The sequence below is a fragment of the Petaurus breviceps genome, unplaced genomic scaffold, assembly GCF_028583685.1.
Source record: "Petaurus breviceps papuanus isolate PSGF00001 unplaced genomic scaffold, PetGlider_PUasm1.0 186, whole genome shotgun sequence".
Classification (NCBI taxonomy): Eukaryota; Metazoa; Chordata; class Mammalia; order Diprotodontia; family Petauridae; genus Petaurus; species Petaurus breviceps.
In genome coordinates this window covers 54,369,276-54,386,600 of record NW_027185798.1, presented here as the reverse complement: position 1 = coordinate 54,386,600, position 17,325 = coordinate 54,369,276, and the positions used below count along the sequence as shown (strand labels likewise).

The 17,325-nt window shown below is 38.0% G+C and overlaps 1 pseudogene; it reads right to left on the bottom strand.

Annotated features, from left to right (window-relative positions):
• Nucleotides 1-1,869: 1,869 nt before the first annotated feature.
• Nucleotides 1,870-3,944, bottom strand: LOC138162197 (tubulin alpha-1B chain pseudogene; annotated as a pseudogene).
• Nucleotides 3,945-17,325: the final 13,381 nt, after the last annotated feature.

Genomic DNA, 17,325 nt, shown 5'->3' with positions numbered 1-17,325 from the left:
GATTTTGAGCACCAAATTTGCTTTATTGCCGTAAATTAGGGGATCTGGATCTAGTACTCATGACATATATGTTTAAAGAATTCTAGCAAGCTAAATAAAACGAGAAAACAGGCCATGAATGATCATGTTCACATCATGAGTTGGAATGGAATGTTTTCCCTTGCCTGCTTTGTGCAAGTTAATCAGTTCCAGAATTGGAAAGCAGAGAGAATTCTAAAAATATTTAGGATGTAATCTATTTCTTTCTCTTAAACTTATAGGGAACTTTCTAGTATTGGAAGTTTCCATATTCAACACCTGTATTGCACACAAAAATACCCCTTATATTGGGATGTACTCCTTCTACAAATCAATCAGCAGATTGATTAATTGATTAATTACTTGTGTTCAACATAAAAGCACCCCTAGTACCTGGGATGTACTCCATTCTCCATCAAATGTCTGCCTAATGACACCTTGAAGATTATTTAAGACCAAGCTCAGATGCTACCTACTTCCCTGATAATTTACCTTGTCTTTCATTTGGAAGTGATTCTTCCTTCATTCAATTTCATAGTACTTCATATTCTTCATTCTATCATTCATTCATTGTATCCTAATTTCTATTATTTTTGTACCCTGGCATCTAAATGGATGCCTTGCAAGTTCTCCTCACAGAAGCAAAGAAATAAGTTTATAGAGCTTGTTTTATCATGTTTCAATAGCATTCTGGTTGGTCTCCCTTGCTTCAAATCCCTCCCTACTCCATTCCATCTTCCATTCAGCTGAAAGATTGATCTTTCTAAAATATAGGTCTGTCTATGTTGTTTCCCTCTTAAAAAAAAACTACAGTGATTCTCTTTTACATCCAGAATCAAATATAAAATCCTTTATTTTGTCTTTTGAAGCCCCATACCTGGAATTCTCTCCCTCATCATCTCTGCCTGCTGGTTCCCCTGGTTTCTTTCTGGTCTCAGCTTCAATCCCACTTTCACAATGAGTGTTCCCTGTTCTTCCATGTTAGTGCCTTCCCTCTGAGATTTTTTGCATATAATTGCAAATCATCATTTGCATATAATTTATATTTGCATATAATTTTGCATATAACCGTTGGCCAGAACCTCTACCACTTGTGTGTTGTAATGAATGTAGTACTAAAGTTAGATTTAGTAACAAATTGTATGTTGTCTCTCCCATTAGATTGTGGGCTCTTTGATGATAGGTATCCATTTTGTCTTTATTTGTATCCCCAGCACTAAGCACAGTACTTAGCATATAGTAAGGGCTTAATAAATGCTTGTTGATTTGACTAAATTAACCAAAAGTAATAAGAAACTTTACATTATAGGATATTTGTCTATCTCATCTTGCAGTATACATTAAAGACATCCAGAAAGAGAACAAAATGAAGATAATTAAAACCTACATACCAACATCTATTGTAGGGGATCAGAGGCAGAAAAATTCTATTGTAATTAAAGGTTCAAGCCTGACCCACTTACATGGGTTTGTCCTCATTAGTGGAGGGAATGATTACTTCATCCTCCAAACCTGTGTTAGAGGTAGAACTGCTTAAAGTTTGGAAGAGATGCTTGTTCTTCTGACTTGTCTTTGGCACAGGGCATATTCTGGTCCAGGCTCTCTTCATAGAGAGGACACTAGAAGGAAAAAGACCTTTGGAAGAAGTCAGTAAGGTATATTCCTGATTTCCAGCTTGCTTCTTTGGGTTAGTTTCTCTCTTTGTCTTTCTGTTTCAACTTGCTCCTAGTGGGAGAACTCATTTACTCTGATATATTTTGATAGTTCAATATTGTTAATATGCTTATCTTTAAGATGAACACATTTGAAAGAGAGGGATGCTAGCAAAAGGATATCAAGTATAACTTTCTTTTTCTTTTTTATATTTTTCCTTAAAGCCTTTAATTTCATAGACATGATGGAAATTTTTTTACAGAGACACATGGAAAACTTAGACATGATCACAGTTTTGATAGTGTAGACAACTAACCAGATAGCTAGCTGTACTATCAAAGCTGACTTCATACCAACACTGTACCTTCTCAACACTTGCCTAGGTAACAGGTAAGCTAAGTATGTTTAAGCCGATGAGTTTTAGATGTGACATGCTGCAGAGCTGTATGGAAGGGGTAACTAATACTCTCCTCCTTCCTCTTCACTCTCTCCTTCAACAGAATCCACACCAACCTCCTCATAATCTCTCTCCAAGGCAGCTATATCCTCCCGTGCCTCAGAGAACTCTCCTTCCTCCATGCCCTCCCCCACATACCAATGCACAAAGGCACGCTTGGCATACATCAGATCAAATTTGTAGTCCAAGCGAGCCCAGGCCTCTGCAATAACTGTAGTGTTGCTCAAAATGCACACAGCCTGCTGTACCTTGTGCAGGTCACCACCAGGAACCACAGTGGGAGGCTGGTAATTGATGCCAACCTTGAAGCCAATTGGGCACCAATCCACAAACTGGATGCTATGCTTTGCCTTAATGGTGGCAATAGCAGCATTGACATCTTTGGGAACCACGTCACCATGGTAGAACAGGCAGCAAGCCATGTATTTACTGTGTCCAGGGTCACATTTCACCATCTGGTTGGCAGGCTCAAAGCAAGCATTGGTGATCTCTGCTACAGAAAGTTGCTCATGGTAGGCTTTCTCAGCAGAGATGAGTGGGGCATATGTGGCCAGAGGGAAATGGATATGGGGATAGGGCACCAGGTTGGTCTGTAATTCTGTCAGATCAACATTCAGGGCACCATCATATTGGAGAGAGGCAGTGATAGAGGACACAATTTAGCTAATTAGGTGATTCAGATTAGTGTGGTTGGGCGTTCAATGTCAAGGTTTCTGTGACAGATATCATAGATGACCTCATTGTCAACCATGAAGGCACAATAAGAGTGCTCCAGGGTGGTGTGCATGGTCAGAATGGAGTTGTAGGGCTCCTATAAATACAGCTGTGGAAACCTGAGGGGCTTGGTAAATGGAGAACTCCAGCTTGGACTTCTTGTCATAATCAACAGACAGATATTCCATCAGCAGACAGGTGAAACCTGAGCCAGTCCCACCACCAAAGCTGTGGAAAACCAAGAAGCCTTGAAGACCTGTGCACTGATCAGCCAACTTCCGAATCCTGTCTAGAACCAAGTCAATGATTTCCTTGCCAATAGTGTAGTACCCACAGGCATAATTATTGGCAGAATCTTCCTTCCCGGTGATCAGTTGTTCAGGATGGAAGACTTGGTGTTAGGTTCCAGTACAAACTTCATCAATGACAGTTGGTTCAAGATCTATAAACACTGCTCAGGGGACATGTTTGCCAGCTCCTGTTTCACTGAAGAAGGTGTTGAAGGAATCATCTCCTCCCCCAATGGTCTTGTCACTTGGCATCTGCTCATCAGGCTGAATACCATGCTCCAGGCAGTACAACTCTCAGCAGGCATTGCCAATCTGGATACCAGCTTGGCCAACGTGGACAGAGATACACTCACTCATGGTAGTTAGCGGGTTAAGCAGCGACTAAGACAGCAGGAGCAGGGATACTCAGGTTCTCGTTACAGCCCCCGACAAGCTAAGAGTCGAGGTAAGTAACACACTCTTAAGTATAACTTTCATAGCACATAATGCAACCTGGAGAAAAGGAAGCCTTAATTATAACACAATAGATTGGTTCTAGTATAACTTTTGGTTCTGACTGTTATGTGAATTTAGATGTTTACTTTGCCTATTTCTTTTCACCCAAGTCAGTAATCAGTTTAGTCACATGGCCATCATTCTCATTCTAAAGTATAGCTAATTTCCCCACTTCAACCAATATTGTCAAGTTAACCATTAGTAACCAAAATAAGCACTAACCCTCCCAATTTTTAGGGTACTTTAAAATCACTTCCAAATTTATTATGCTTTTTTATTGATGTCTAATAAAAAAGTGTTTTAGAAGTGGGAAAAGCATAAGAGAAGCTTAAGGTTATATAATTCTTTAAGACAAAGAGAATGCTATTAGCAAAGATTTAACGGAATGAATGTCTAGGTAAGACTTTTGCTTCATTATTCTCACCAGGGGCCAAAGCAATCTCTATTCCCCCTTTCTGGTGGTGAGTTAGAAAAAAAAAAGGTGGATATAAGGGGCAAGAGCTGCCCAGAAAGTGGAAAAAAAAACTATTTTGTTTCTGAGGATAATAGCAATCCAAGGGCAGGCACAGACTATATGAGGGAAGATGGCCAGAACCTGTACCACTTGTGTGTTTTAATGAATGGAGTACTAAAGTTAGATTCAGTAAAGCCTTGGTTTGAATTCCACCTTAAATACTGTCCAGCTGTGTGACCTTGGGCAAGTCACTCAAATTCTCTGAGTCTGTTTTTTTGTTTGTTTTGTAGAACAGAAATAAAAGGATATGCACCACAAGAGGTTATTGTGAATTTATTGTTTAATTTTTTTTTCAAATGTTTTATTAACTTCTGGTTTACATCATTCATTTCCGCCGGATTTTGACTTACAAAATTTTCCCCATTTTTCCCCTACCCACCACCCCCAAATAGCGGTTCCCACAGGATATCCCCTCCTCCAATCTGCACTCTCCCATATCTTCTCCCATAGCCCCTTCAACTTTTCCAGTAGAGTATGGTGGATCTCTGTGCCACAATGCCTGTATAATCTTATTTCCCAATTATGTATAAAATAGTATTAATAATTGTATTTATATATATTGAAACATTTGATTTTAAAACTTTGAAATCTAGACTCATTCCCTTCCTCCCTTGTCACCCACCCTTAGTGAGGAGATAAGCAATTCAGTATAGGTTGGACATGTGTAGCTATGCAAAACATTACCATAGCAGATATATTGTAAACAACTGACTATAGTTCCCTCCCTCCTATCCCACCTCCCACTTGTCTATTCTCTACTTTGATCCTGTCCCTTTTTCAAAAGTGGCTGCTTCCAACTTCCCTTCCCCCTAGCCTACTTTCCTTTCCATCATCCACTGACTCATCCCCTTCCCCCCTACTCTCTTGTAGGGTGAGATACCCTATTTAGTGTGTATGTCATTCCCTCCCTGGGCCAAATTCAATGAGAATAAGGTTTTGCCTTTTTGCCTTCCTGTTATTCCCCTCCATTGTAACCATTTTCCCTTGCCTCTTCTAAATGAGATAATTTACCCCATTTGTCTCTCCCCATCCAATCTCATTATATTCTTCTCTTACCTCTAAATTTCACCTTTTAAGTACCATCCGTTCTTATTAAATTGGTCCTGTGCCCTCTTTCTATGTATACCTGTAAAAATATATACACACATTCACATATGTATTCATATGTCCATATGCCCTCATATATACATATATATATTTGTATTCCCTTCAACTATTTTCATGCTGAGAAAAGTTTCATCCATTACAATTATTGTTTTTCCATGTAGGAATGTAAATAGTTCAACTTTGATAAGTTCCTTGTGATTTATTTTTCCTGTTTACCTTCTCAAGCTTCTGTTTCTTGTATCTGAATGTCAAATTTTCTATTCCACTCTGTTTTTTCAGCAAGAATGCTTGAAAGTCCTCTATTCCACTGAATGACCAGATTTTCCCCTGAAACATGATACTCAGTTTTGCTGGGTAGGTGATTCTTGGTTTTAATCCTAACTCCTTTGCCCTCCAGCATATCATATTACAAGCCCTTCCATCCCTCAGTGTAGAAGTTGCCAGATCCTGTGTTATCCATATTGTGTTTCCACAATATTCAAGTTGTTTCTTCCTGGCTGCTTGCAATATTTTCTCCTTGATCTGGGAACTCTGGAACCTAGCTATAACATTCCTAGGAGTTTTCTTTTTGGGATCTTTTTCAGGAGGTGATCGGTGGATTCTTTCAACCTCTATTTTGCCCTCTGGTTTTAAAACATCAGGGCAGTTTTCCTTGAGAATTTCTTGGAGGATGATTTCTAGGTTATTTCTTTGATCATGGCTTTCATGTAGTCCAATAATTTTTAAATTATCTCTCCTGGATCTATTTTCCAGGTCAGTGGTTTTCCCAATGAGATATTTTACGTTGCCTTCTATTTCTTCATTTGTTTGGACCTGTTTAACCATATCTTGATTTCTCATAAAGTCACTAGCTTCTATTTGCTCCAATCTAATTCTGAAGGAAGGATTCTCTTCAGTGAGCTTTTGAGATTCTTTTTCCATCTGGCAAATTCAGCTTTTTAAGGCATTCTTCTCCTCATTGCCTTTTTGAGCCTCTTTTGCCATTTGAGTCAGTCTGTTTTTTAAGGTATTATTTTCCTCAGTCAGGCTGTTGACTCTCATTTCATAATTTTCTTGCATCATTCTCATTTCTCTTCCCAATTTTTCCTCCACTTCTCTTATTTGCTTCCTAAGGTCCTCTGTGGCCTATAACCAGTGTGTATTTTTCTTCAAAGCTTTTGGTGCAGGAGTTCTGGCTTCACTGTCTTCCTCCTGTTTCATGCTTTGATCTGTTTTGCTCCCCCAAATAGACATCTAATGTTGGATTGCTTTGCTTGGTTTGCTTCCTTTGCCTGATCATTTTGCCACTCAATTACTTGACTTTGGGGCTTTTTGCCACAGTAGGACTCTGCTACCAGCCAGGGGAGCATTGTACCAAAAGCTGGGGTTTTCTCAGCAGCTGAAAGTATTAGTTGGGTGCCCTCTCTGAAGCCTCCACACTGTCTTGCAAGGTTGTCCCATACCCCAGGACCTCCACCCCAGAGCGCAATCCAGATCCAAGCAGGTTAATACAAGAGTGATTACCCCTGAGACTGGTCGCTTGTTCCCCCTACACTCTGCAGGCCAGGAGCTGAAGCTGCCACATCGGGGCAGCTGCACAGCCATGGCTTCTCAGCAGCTTCTCACCCTGGGGGAAGAGGCTGACACACTCCCAACTACTGGATCCCAACGTCCACACTGCCCTGACATCTCAATTTGTCCTTTGCATCTATGCATTGATAATTCTGGAAACAGCCACAGCTGCTGGTGATCTGGAGTCCCTCCAGCTGTTGGTTGGTCAGGCCCACCCTGGGGCTAAAACCTCCACATGGGGCTGGGCTCAGCTCCCAAGGCGCTGTGCTGGCCGCTTCCTGCTGGCCTACAGGGCTGTCCTCAGCGGGAGGTTAGCGTCTTTGTGTCATTTTGTGGGTTCTGTAGCTCCAAAGTTTGTTCAGAGTCTCCTTTTACATGAATCTGGGGGAAGTCCTGTTTCTACTCTGCCATCTTGACTCTGCCCCCATTGTGAGTTTATTGTGAGTATCAAATGATAGAAAATAAATACAGTGCTTTACAAATTTTAAAGTAACCCACATAAATGTCAGCTATCATTATAACCAATTCTTAGGGAAGCTTTCAGAATCTGTTATCTTAATTTGACAAGGGGCAACTGAAGGCCACAAAAATTGGGGGGGGGGGTTAGTAAAAAAATAGTCAGGATCAGTTTATTTAGTCCTGGTCTGAAAAGGGCTAACCTTGTGGGACACTAGGACCAATATTTCTATTTTACTGGCAGGAAGGTATGAGTATAGAGTTGTGGCAGCAGAATGGTGCTGAAGTAAGAGAAATTATCTTGCACAGCTGGAGGTAGGACCCAATAAGTCTCATAAATATCAGAAATCATGAAAAATGGAGTCTCAAAGAAATGGTAAGGAAGGTCATTTCTTAGTGGCATTCCAAGGGGAAAGTAGAGTAATAAGAGTTTTACAATACTTAACCCAAAGAGTACAGAAGCTCACGTGGTCACTGACAGCAAGGTACCATGAAAACATTGAGATGAATTTAACCTCACTTCTAATCCTGTTATATAATGTATGATCACTCCTCTACACCAGTCATGATACTTTCACTGAAGATGAGATTGGCAGAAAAAGGAAAGCAAAACAACAACAACAAAAAAAAACAAAACAAAGAAAAAAAACAACTAGATTCTCTTCTTTTTTTTTGTTTTAAATTTTATTTTAAACTGAAGTACAAAATAAGAAAAGGAAAACATAGCCATATTCACAGCTGAAAATAAGAGAGGATTCAATATAAAGCAGGAAATTTCCATTTCAAGAAAACCTATGAAATAAATACTGCACATTGTTTTCAAAGCTGTACAACTTTTCTTTGCTTCTTTGTAGGGTTTTTTTTTAATTTCTGCTGTGTACTTTTTCCTTTATTTTTCCCTTCCCCCCTCCTAGGCTACAGTTAAACACACACACACACACACTTTATCTTTCCTATAGTTTTATTTTGTTTTTTTAGAATCATTCCATTAAAAATAGCTTAATCTAGGGTGGCCAGGTGGCTCAGTGAGTAAGAGCACCTGCTCCAGTGTCGGAATGACATGGGGATCAAATCTGGGCTCAGATACTTAGCACCACACCCAGAAATAACTGGCCGTGTAACCTTGAGCAAGTTACTTAACCCTGATTGCTTAAAAAAAATAGCTTAACCCAAGACTTTCTTTCAAACTACCCAAATAAAAATAACAGTAATAATAGAACTGATAATATTTTCATATATCAGAAGTAAATGTTTGAGTTTTCTTTTAAGTTCTGTTGTATTTGTGGCAAATACTTGCAAGTCTTTCAGTTCATTAAATATCCTTTTTTCCATTCAGGATTATACTTACCTTTGCTGGTAAGTTACCCTTGGTTGTAACCCCAGCCCTTTTGCTCTACAAAATATAGTAATCCAAGACCTTTGGTCCTCTGGTATATAGCTGCTGGGTCTTGTGTAATCCTTATTGTAGCTCCATGATATTTAAATTTTTTTTTCTTGTTGCTTCCAATATTTTCTCCTTAACCTCAGAACTTTGAAACTTGGCCATGATATTCCTGCAAATTTTCTTCCTGGGATTTCAGGTGGTGATCAGTGGATTTGTTTTCTATTTCTGCTTTTCCTTCTTGTTTTAGAACTTTGGATATTTTCCTTGATAATTTCTTGTAATATTTTGTCAAAATTTCTTTTTATCATGATTTTCAGGTAATTTGACTATCTATCTATCTATCTATCTATCTATCTATCTATCTATCTATCTATCTATCTATCTATCTACCTATCTATCTATCTATCTATCTATCTATCTATCTATCTATCTATCTATCTATCTATCTATCTATCTATATTCTTCTCCACCTGTCCTCCAGATCAGTTATTTTCTGTTGAGATGTTTCATATTCTTTTCACTTTTTTCATTATTTTGATTTTGTTTTATTATTTTTTGCATCTTAGAATGTTATTACCTTCCCTTTGTCCAGTTCTAGTTTTCAAGTAATTATTTTCTTCTTTAAGTTTTTGCTTCTCTATTTCAAATTGATTGAATTTCTTTTCATAATTTTCTTGCTTTCCTTGGATTGCTTTTATTTTTTTCTAATTTTTCCTCAACCTCTCTTATTTGATTTTTAAAGCTATTTTAAAGCTCTTCCAAGAAATAATTTTGTGCTTGGGACTATTTGATATTTCTCATTGAAAAATATGTTTGTTTGTTTGTTTTTTTGTAGCTCCCTTATCTTCCTCTGAATATGAACCCAGATCTTCTCTGTTCACACAGTAATTATCCATGGTTGGATTCTTCTTCCTTTGTTTGCTCATTTAAATTTTTGTTTTGTTTTATTTTTTGCAGCTATTAGTGTGATAAAATTTTTGTCTTCAGATAAGGAGAGTAGTGCCCCAAGTCTCCGGTCCTTCTTACTGTTATTTTCTGAGGTCTGTCACAGAGTTCAGCTTTGGCCTCTCTTCTCCATTCCTAAACCATGGTTAGAGTACCTGGTTATGCTGTCCCCACAAATGATTTTACTCCCTGCAGTCCCTCCAGTGGCTGCAAAGTACAGCTGCCCTTTCTTTGCTGGAACTGAAACCAGGGACTTTGCATTTTTGCAAGTACCCACAGCCAGCAGGGTCCTTGCCCCTCTGCTGTTGCACTCATAATATATGTGCTAGCTCCCTCTCCTGGCAGCCACAGCCCAGGATGCATCTTATCAGAAGAGCTATGCTTGGAATCCTTTGATAATTGGAAGGTCCTTCAATATTCTCCTCAGTCATCAGACCACCAACCATCCTGGAGATGAAAGCTTGTAAAGTTGAGGCTGCCTTCCTTCCCCAGCTGTGCCCAGGGCTTGTTCTTTGTTGATTCCACAGAGTTGGCCTGGAGGTGTTTGCACTTCAATCAAGTGGAACCTCTGTCCCTGAAGGTCAGGTCTTTCCTGGGGTCTTCTTAGGTTGTATTAAGAGAACAAGTGCTTTACCCTGACTTCTGTTTTTTTTTTTCATGGCTCTACATTACTCTGAAGCAATATTCTGTCTTCTGTGCAGGAAATTTGGAGAGCTGAAAGTTTTCTGACCTACTCTGCCATCTTCCCAGAATTCTCTCTGCATCCCTGTGGTTTCTTCTTAGAGAAGAATATAGAAAGTACAGAATATCTTTCCATATTGATACTAATTTCTTTTCTTCCCATCTCATCAGTTTCTTTAGAAAGTTCTGGCAAAAAGAAATCTTTGAAGAGTGCAAAATCAGAAAGTAAAAATGTAAACGTGAGATCCTGGGACTAGTTTAACTGCAAGATGAGCATATTAATGTTGTTGTATTAGTAGCCATGTTTGTCCATTACGTTGTGAAAGTCTACGTAATTCTTAAAAGCATGTTAGTGTTGTGGTGGGGGCTCTACCCACCCAAAAATTGTTGGGAGTTTCATGATGGGTTGTGGTAGAACTTTCTCAAAGAATTTAGAGTCAGAGAACCTCTAATCCAAGTATAAGCATTTATTGAGATTGATGACTCTCATGAAACAGGCTAAGTTCCAAGAGGAACCAGCAACTTCAGAGAGAGCAAGATGGATTTTTATAGGGTAAAGATGCTGATTACACAATCAAAATTACATAAAATGTAGGAATATGATTAATATTAAAAAATATGTCTTGGGCTAGATGGATGATGTGGTTGTGATTGAATACAAGAACATATCTGTTCAAATATGTGGAATGGGTCTTGGGGTTAAGGTAGAGGCAGTGGCTGGGATCCCATCACATGAACATGCCTGCTATTCTGGGAGAACTATGAGGTCATGGATACAGTTTTTATTCTAGTGAGTAATGAGGCATATAAGAAGTTAATTGGGGCCTATAATGGCATTTGGATATTGGGACCAGGGACAGCTTTATTAGAATTCCATCAGTAGGGCAATGACATGGGAAAGGGGCAGAGAAAGCTTGAAACATTAGAGAAATGTTGCCCCTTCTGAGCAAATTCCATGGATGAGATCTCCCAGTTGAATGATACTAAACTTTCATAGATGTTCCTTAATCAGAGTGGCAATCAGTTAGGGGGAATTTCTTACTGTTGATCCTAGCCTGCCCTTATTTTCAGTATGAGCTCTTGGAAAGACATTAGATTAGGATACATAGACTTAGACTTAGATAGGATTCTATCATTCACAGATTCCTGAAGGAAGATCTGGTAATTTTAATAAAGTCACCAATATAAATATTCTTCAATGAAGTTTTTCCATGGTCTTCGTCATTTGAATTATGACTCCATTGAACTGCTATATATGGACTAAAAAAGGCCAGAGAATATCTATTCTTCAGAATGTACCACCCAGGCTTTGATTTGAGGCCTCTGAAATGCACCACCATATAGATATGATTTATGAACAAATAATTCCCATCACCTAAATTTGAGCTGACTCTCTTTCTGTTGTTGCTTTTCCCCCCCCAAAAGTGCCTGCTTAACCTCAATGGCTTTGAGGGCTTGTAAACCTTTCTTTTATTTAGGGGACTCTCCTGTATATTCTAATTTGCAGAATTTCTCTGATTTCTGCTTGCTATTGCCTTGGAAAAATACATTTATTTACTATTCAATATTAAATATTTGTGATTGTTTTTGTGTAACTGATATTTGACGTTAAAGGAGCCAGGACTTTGGCTATAGCTCAGAGTATCCCTTCCCCACTGAGGGATAGTGATCAAGGAAACAGCTTGAACCTAAAAATAATTTCCGTCAAACTAGCAATACTTAGAGAGTAGCAGATAGATATAATTGTAGATTATAATTCTATTATAATTTCTGCAATTATATACCCCTTCTCTGAGGAAAGTAGAATGGGTTAGCCTTTTGGCCTCAATATTCTAGTGCCCTCCAGGCATGAATCTAAGTCTCCCTTGGAAAGGAGTGAGATTCCAGAGAAATTTATTCATGCCTCCCTGTGAGTTGAATTTAGACAAACCCATTTTGGATTTGTTTACATACTTATAATTCATAACAACAACACAAATATCTTTCATTGAGAAACACCTGAAAAAAATCTTCTAATGAAAGGAACTCATAAGTAGAGGGCACAGAAGAGATCTCTGAGGAATCAGTTAACAAGCATGGGAGTTTTGCACTGTTACCCCAGGCATTGTACACCAAAAAAGGTTCAGAATTGGAGATAGTGTCTGCCTCTGGAGCTTACTTAATTTAAAAAGCATTTGAAATAAGGAAGTTCAAACTCAAGTCAGACATTTTCGTTGATTATGAATGTGGATATATCATATTTTACAATGTTATAGATGGAAAAAATCTCCACTTTCTTCTTGGTTGCTTTCTAATGACCTCTTTGACCCTGATTATTTACCTAGCTTTTCTAATGATAAAAGTACTTCTAGTCCTCTCATTATCTGCTCCATGAGTACACATTCATGATTGAGTGATGGCTTCCAGACTCCCATAGGACTAAAACAAATTGTTAGTTGATAATGATGATGACTATGACAGGGAACTAAAAACAAAAAGTAAGTTTCTATTACTTAGTCAATATGAAAAACCTTTTTTATCTAAAAGAAATTTTGGTTTAAAAAAACAACAACAACCTCTAAGAACTTCATGAAAACCTTGCTGGGCAATCCTATAGCTTCTGTAAGGCTCAGGTCAAGGGATCAATGGTATCAACGGGGCCATGGAAAGTCTGAGGTAGTATCCTTGGAAATAGAGCATCCCTAGCGAGGTCAGCACTATGCCCCAGGCTTCTGAGGGGAGAAATCAGATAGTTGCACATAAACTGACCTTTGACATCTGCTCTGTTTTCTTTTCTTTTCATCCTATGTTGCTGAACTACAGACTTCTGATGGAAGAAGAATCTTGGAACAAACACAGTACAGTGAGGGACATTTTTTACCCCAGATGATGGATATAAAATACAGTCTATAAACATTTATTTAGTACCTAATAAGAGTCAAACATTTTGCTAAGCCCTAGAGATACAAAAAGAGGCAAAAATTAGACTTTGCCCTCAAGGAACTCGCAATCAGCAAACAAATAGGTACAAAACAGTAACAAAATTTTAGAGAGGTTAAGATGTAGGATTGTGAAAGGGTCATTAGGCTTGGCAATTAAGAGGTCATTGGTGGGGTGGCTAGGTGGTGCAGTGAATATTATGCCAGCCCTGGAGTCAGGAGGACCTGAGTTCAAATCCTGCCTCAGACACTTAACACAAAAACTAGCCATGTGACCTTGGGCAAATCACTTAACCCCAATTTCCCTCCAAAAAGCAAAAAAAAAAAAGAGGTCATTGGCTATGTTGGAGAAAATTTCCATTTAATACTGTGGCCAAAAATCAGATTGCAGAAGTTTTAGACATGAGAAGAAGAGACACTGAGTGTAAATGACTTTCTTAAGGAGGTGGCCTTGATGGGGAGGAGAAATTTAGGATAATAAATAACAGAGGTAATGGTGGAGACTGGTTTTCTTTGTCTCTATATGACAGTTTTTCTTAGCTAAATGTGAATCCATTGCTATGTTATGGTAATCTGGCTTTTTGTGGTAAACCTTTTAAAATAGAGAATCAATTTATCCAGAATATATCTTGTTTCCATGTTCTCTCCCTCATTAGACTGAGAGCTTCTTGAGAGCAGAGACTATCTTTTACCTCCTTTGTATGTCTAATGTTTAACACAGTGTGGGCTTGATAAATATTTATTGACTGATTAGAAGAAAATGTGCTTTAAATAGTTTTGTACATATACATCTTTTTCTCTTTCTTGAATCTCTTTGGGTTTCAGGAATCAGTCAATTAACTTATGTATAAGCTTATATATATATAACATATTATTATATATGTATTATATGTTTTATATATGACATATTATATATTAAATATGAACTTTTATATATGCATATATACATATCTACATACACACAAATATATACATACACACATACAAACATATATATATATATATATATATATATATCACATACACTTACATAAAGTGCATGGTATATACCAGGCACTATTAAACACTGAATAGAAGTTGAATCATTAGGTCAAAGAGTTTGCACAGTTTAATAACTTTGTAGATAAAATTACAAATTGGTTTCCAGAATGACTTGACCAATTCACAGCTCCACCAGCATATTTGTGTGCCCATTTCCTGGAAGTCCCTCCAACAAAAGTCTTTTTTTTTTTATCATCTTTGCTAATCTGAAAAGTGTGAATTGGAGCCCCAGAATTGCCTTAATTTGAATTTCTCTTACTAGTTAAGTGGTTTTTGATAGCTTGGATTTCTCTCTTTGAAAATGCCTTTCAAAAAAAATTTTTTTGGGGAGGGTTGGTGAGGTAATCAGGTTTAAATGACTTGTTTAGAATCACACAGCTAGTATCAAGTGTCTGAGGCCAAATTTGAATTCAAGTCCTCCTGACTCCAGGGCCTGTGATCTCTCCACTATGTTATCTACCTGCCCCCATATACTTTACAAGGAAGAAATGGCTCTTGCTTAATAAAATTGAATCAGTCAGCTCCTTATTAATCATGTATGTGATACTTCTGTCAGAAAAAATGCTACAAAGATTTTTCTATTTAATTATCCCTTTCCCTTCTAATCTTGATAGCACTGGTCTTATTTGTGCAAAATATTTTAGTGTATACTATCAAAATAGTTTATTTTATTTCTATCCTGTGTGTGTGTGTGTGTGTGTGTTGACCACTTCCTCTATTTATCTCTCAGAAAGGTAATTTCTTTCTCACTCCACTAATTAGTTTCTGGCATCACATTTTATGTCTAAGTAATTTGTTGTAGCTTATCTTCTTGGTAGGTGGAGTGATTTTCTGCCAGATTGCTTTCCAGTTTTTCTAGTAGCTTTTGGTAAATAGTGAATCCTTCCTTTGGTAGAGTAGTTTGGATCTTTTGATGGGGTGTTTTGGTGCCTGTGCTTGAACATCAGTTTGTAAAATCAATGTGCAAAATCACATTTCTCCCTAGCCTCAAATCTCCCCAGCCTCCGAACATTATCTCTGCCCCTTCCCCCTGCCAGCCCTCTACCTAGCAACCATTCATGAACTGTTTATCTCCAGATAGTATGATAACCAGCTGCACCTATGAATCCTTCAATAGAACTATCTATAAGTTAACTCCTAGGCAATTATATGCATCCTGGATCTCTCATTAGCTTGGGACATATGTATACTCCCAACATCCATCTTGTCAAACATGACATTGATGGGTGGTGGCTTGGTCAGCCCTGACTGCTAGCTGACAGTGACATTTCAAGCCTAAAATCACACCTCCATGCATCCCCCACCTTGGGCCATCTCCCGGTGAATGATGGGCAATACTCCTAGGAAGTAGATATTAAAAGTGCATGTTCCTTTAAGCCCTAACCATTCTTTAACTCCTCCCTAATCCCACCCTTACTCACCTAGTTAGCATAATTGGCACAGGTTTTACTAAAGATTATCCTATAAAAATCTTTAACTCTACCCGTTTAAGGTTGCAGGTTCCCTAAGAACTCTTGCCTGCTGTAAAGTGTAACAATAAACTTATACCATCCTGATCTAAAGAATGCTTGAGCCTGTGAATTCATTCCAGACTGCCCACCAAAGGACTCTGGTTATTGGGGTTCCTGCAACACATAAATTCCTGCCTGTTGGGAGCCAAAGAGGCCTGATCCAGGACTCAGATAATTACCCAATGATAGTAGACTTTAATATCAAAGACCTCTTTGAGAGGGGACTTTTTGTTAAATTAGCTTCTGAGTTCTTTGTTATGGGTTACACTTAAAAGGATGGTGTTTGAGTTCTGAGACCAATAAGCTCTGCCCCAAAATGTCAGTTGTTCAAAAACAAAATATTTGAATTCTTAGTTGGTCAGTTCCTATGCAGATGTACTTAATGATGTGGCTTTGGTTTTGGGCCTTGAAGCCCGCTCTCCAGAGCATACTTTGAAATGTGACTGCATATGAAATGAGTTAACATGAGTTAAATGGCTCTTTCTAAGACTCTCTGGCACCTAGGGAACAAATTCAAATTTTCCGTTCTGTGCTACTTCCAGGATACAACAGACTAAGGTAATGATAAGAAAGCTTGAATCCCCTTCCTTTGTCTCATTGCTCTATAAAAACCTTGTGCTAAGAATCAATAAATGGAGTTCATCTGTCTTCCTTGAACTACTCACATGGTCTGGTAATTTCTTATTCACGTCTCTGAATCATGCTAAGTGCTGGACACTGAGCAGCCCACGACACCCGCCCAAGTCATTTAGACTTTATAGAACACTTTGTTTGCTTTTTATGTTGTGTAATAATTCCGTTTCACTGATCATTGTTGAAACACGAACTCTGACATCTCTGACTGCTTGCAAAAGGGTTTTTATCTATTTATTTTTACCTATAAACTGTAGAATTTGACCTTGCCACTTCCTGTTAATTATTATTTTTGGGTTTATTTCAGGAATTAACCGTTTCATTTTTTCTATTTTTACTTTGACTTTGGATCCTTAGTGATGTGGGCAGGTTTTGTTTGTGATGTTTTTGCAATTTACTCCCCAAGTGTTTTTTTTTTTGTCCTGATTTTCAGGAATCTGATTATTCTTAGTTTATCTTTCCTTCACTTGTTATCCAAGTCAGTTATTTTTTGGTGCTTGGTCAATAGTAGGTTCTTAAAAATTCTTGCTGACTTGACATCACATTTTCTTCTTTTTTTAAAGTAAATTCCTTGATTTTTTTTTCTTATTTTTTCCTTCTTCTTTAGTTTTTTCTTTCTTAGCCCAAATTTGATTCTGGGGAAGGGGTGATGTGCATTGTGTCTTTTCTAAGGTTTTCATTCTCTTGCCATTTTCCCCTCCCTAGCTGTTTAATTTTATGTTTTTGTTTCATTTCTTCCAGATACTCTTTGAGTTCTTGAGTGCAGGTCATTCTTTTCTTTGAGGTGCTACTTGGATTTGTGAATTTACTCTCTTCTGGGTTTATGCTTCAGGCTTCTCTTTGTCCAAGGTATTTATTCACTGTATTCAGCTTTTTTCCTGCTTATTTATAGATTGAATCAATAGACATTTATTTAGTACCTACTAGGTGCCAGATACTGTGCTAAGTCTTGAAGAT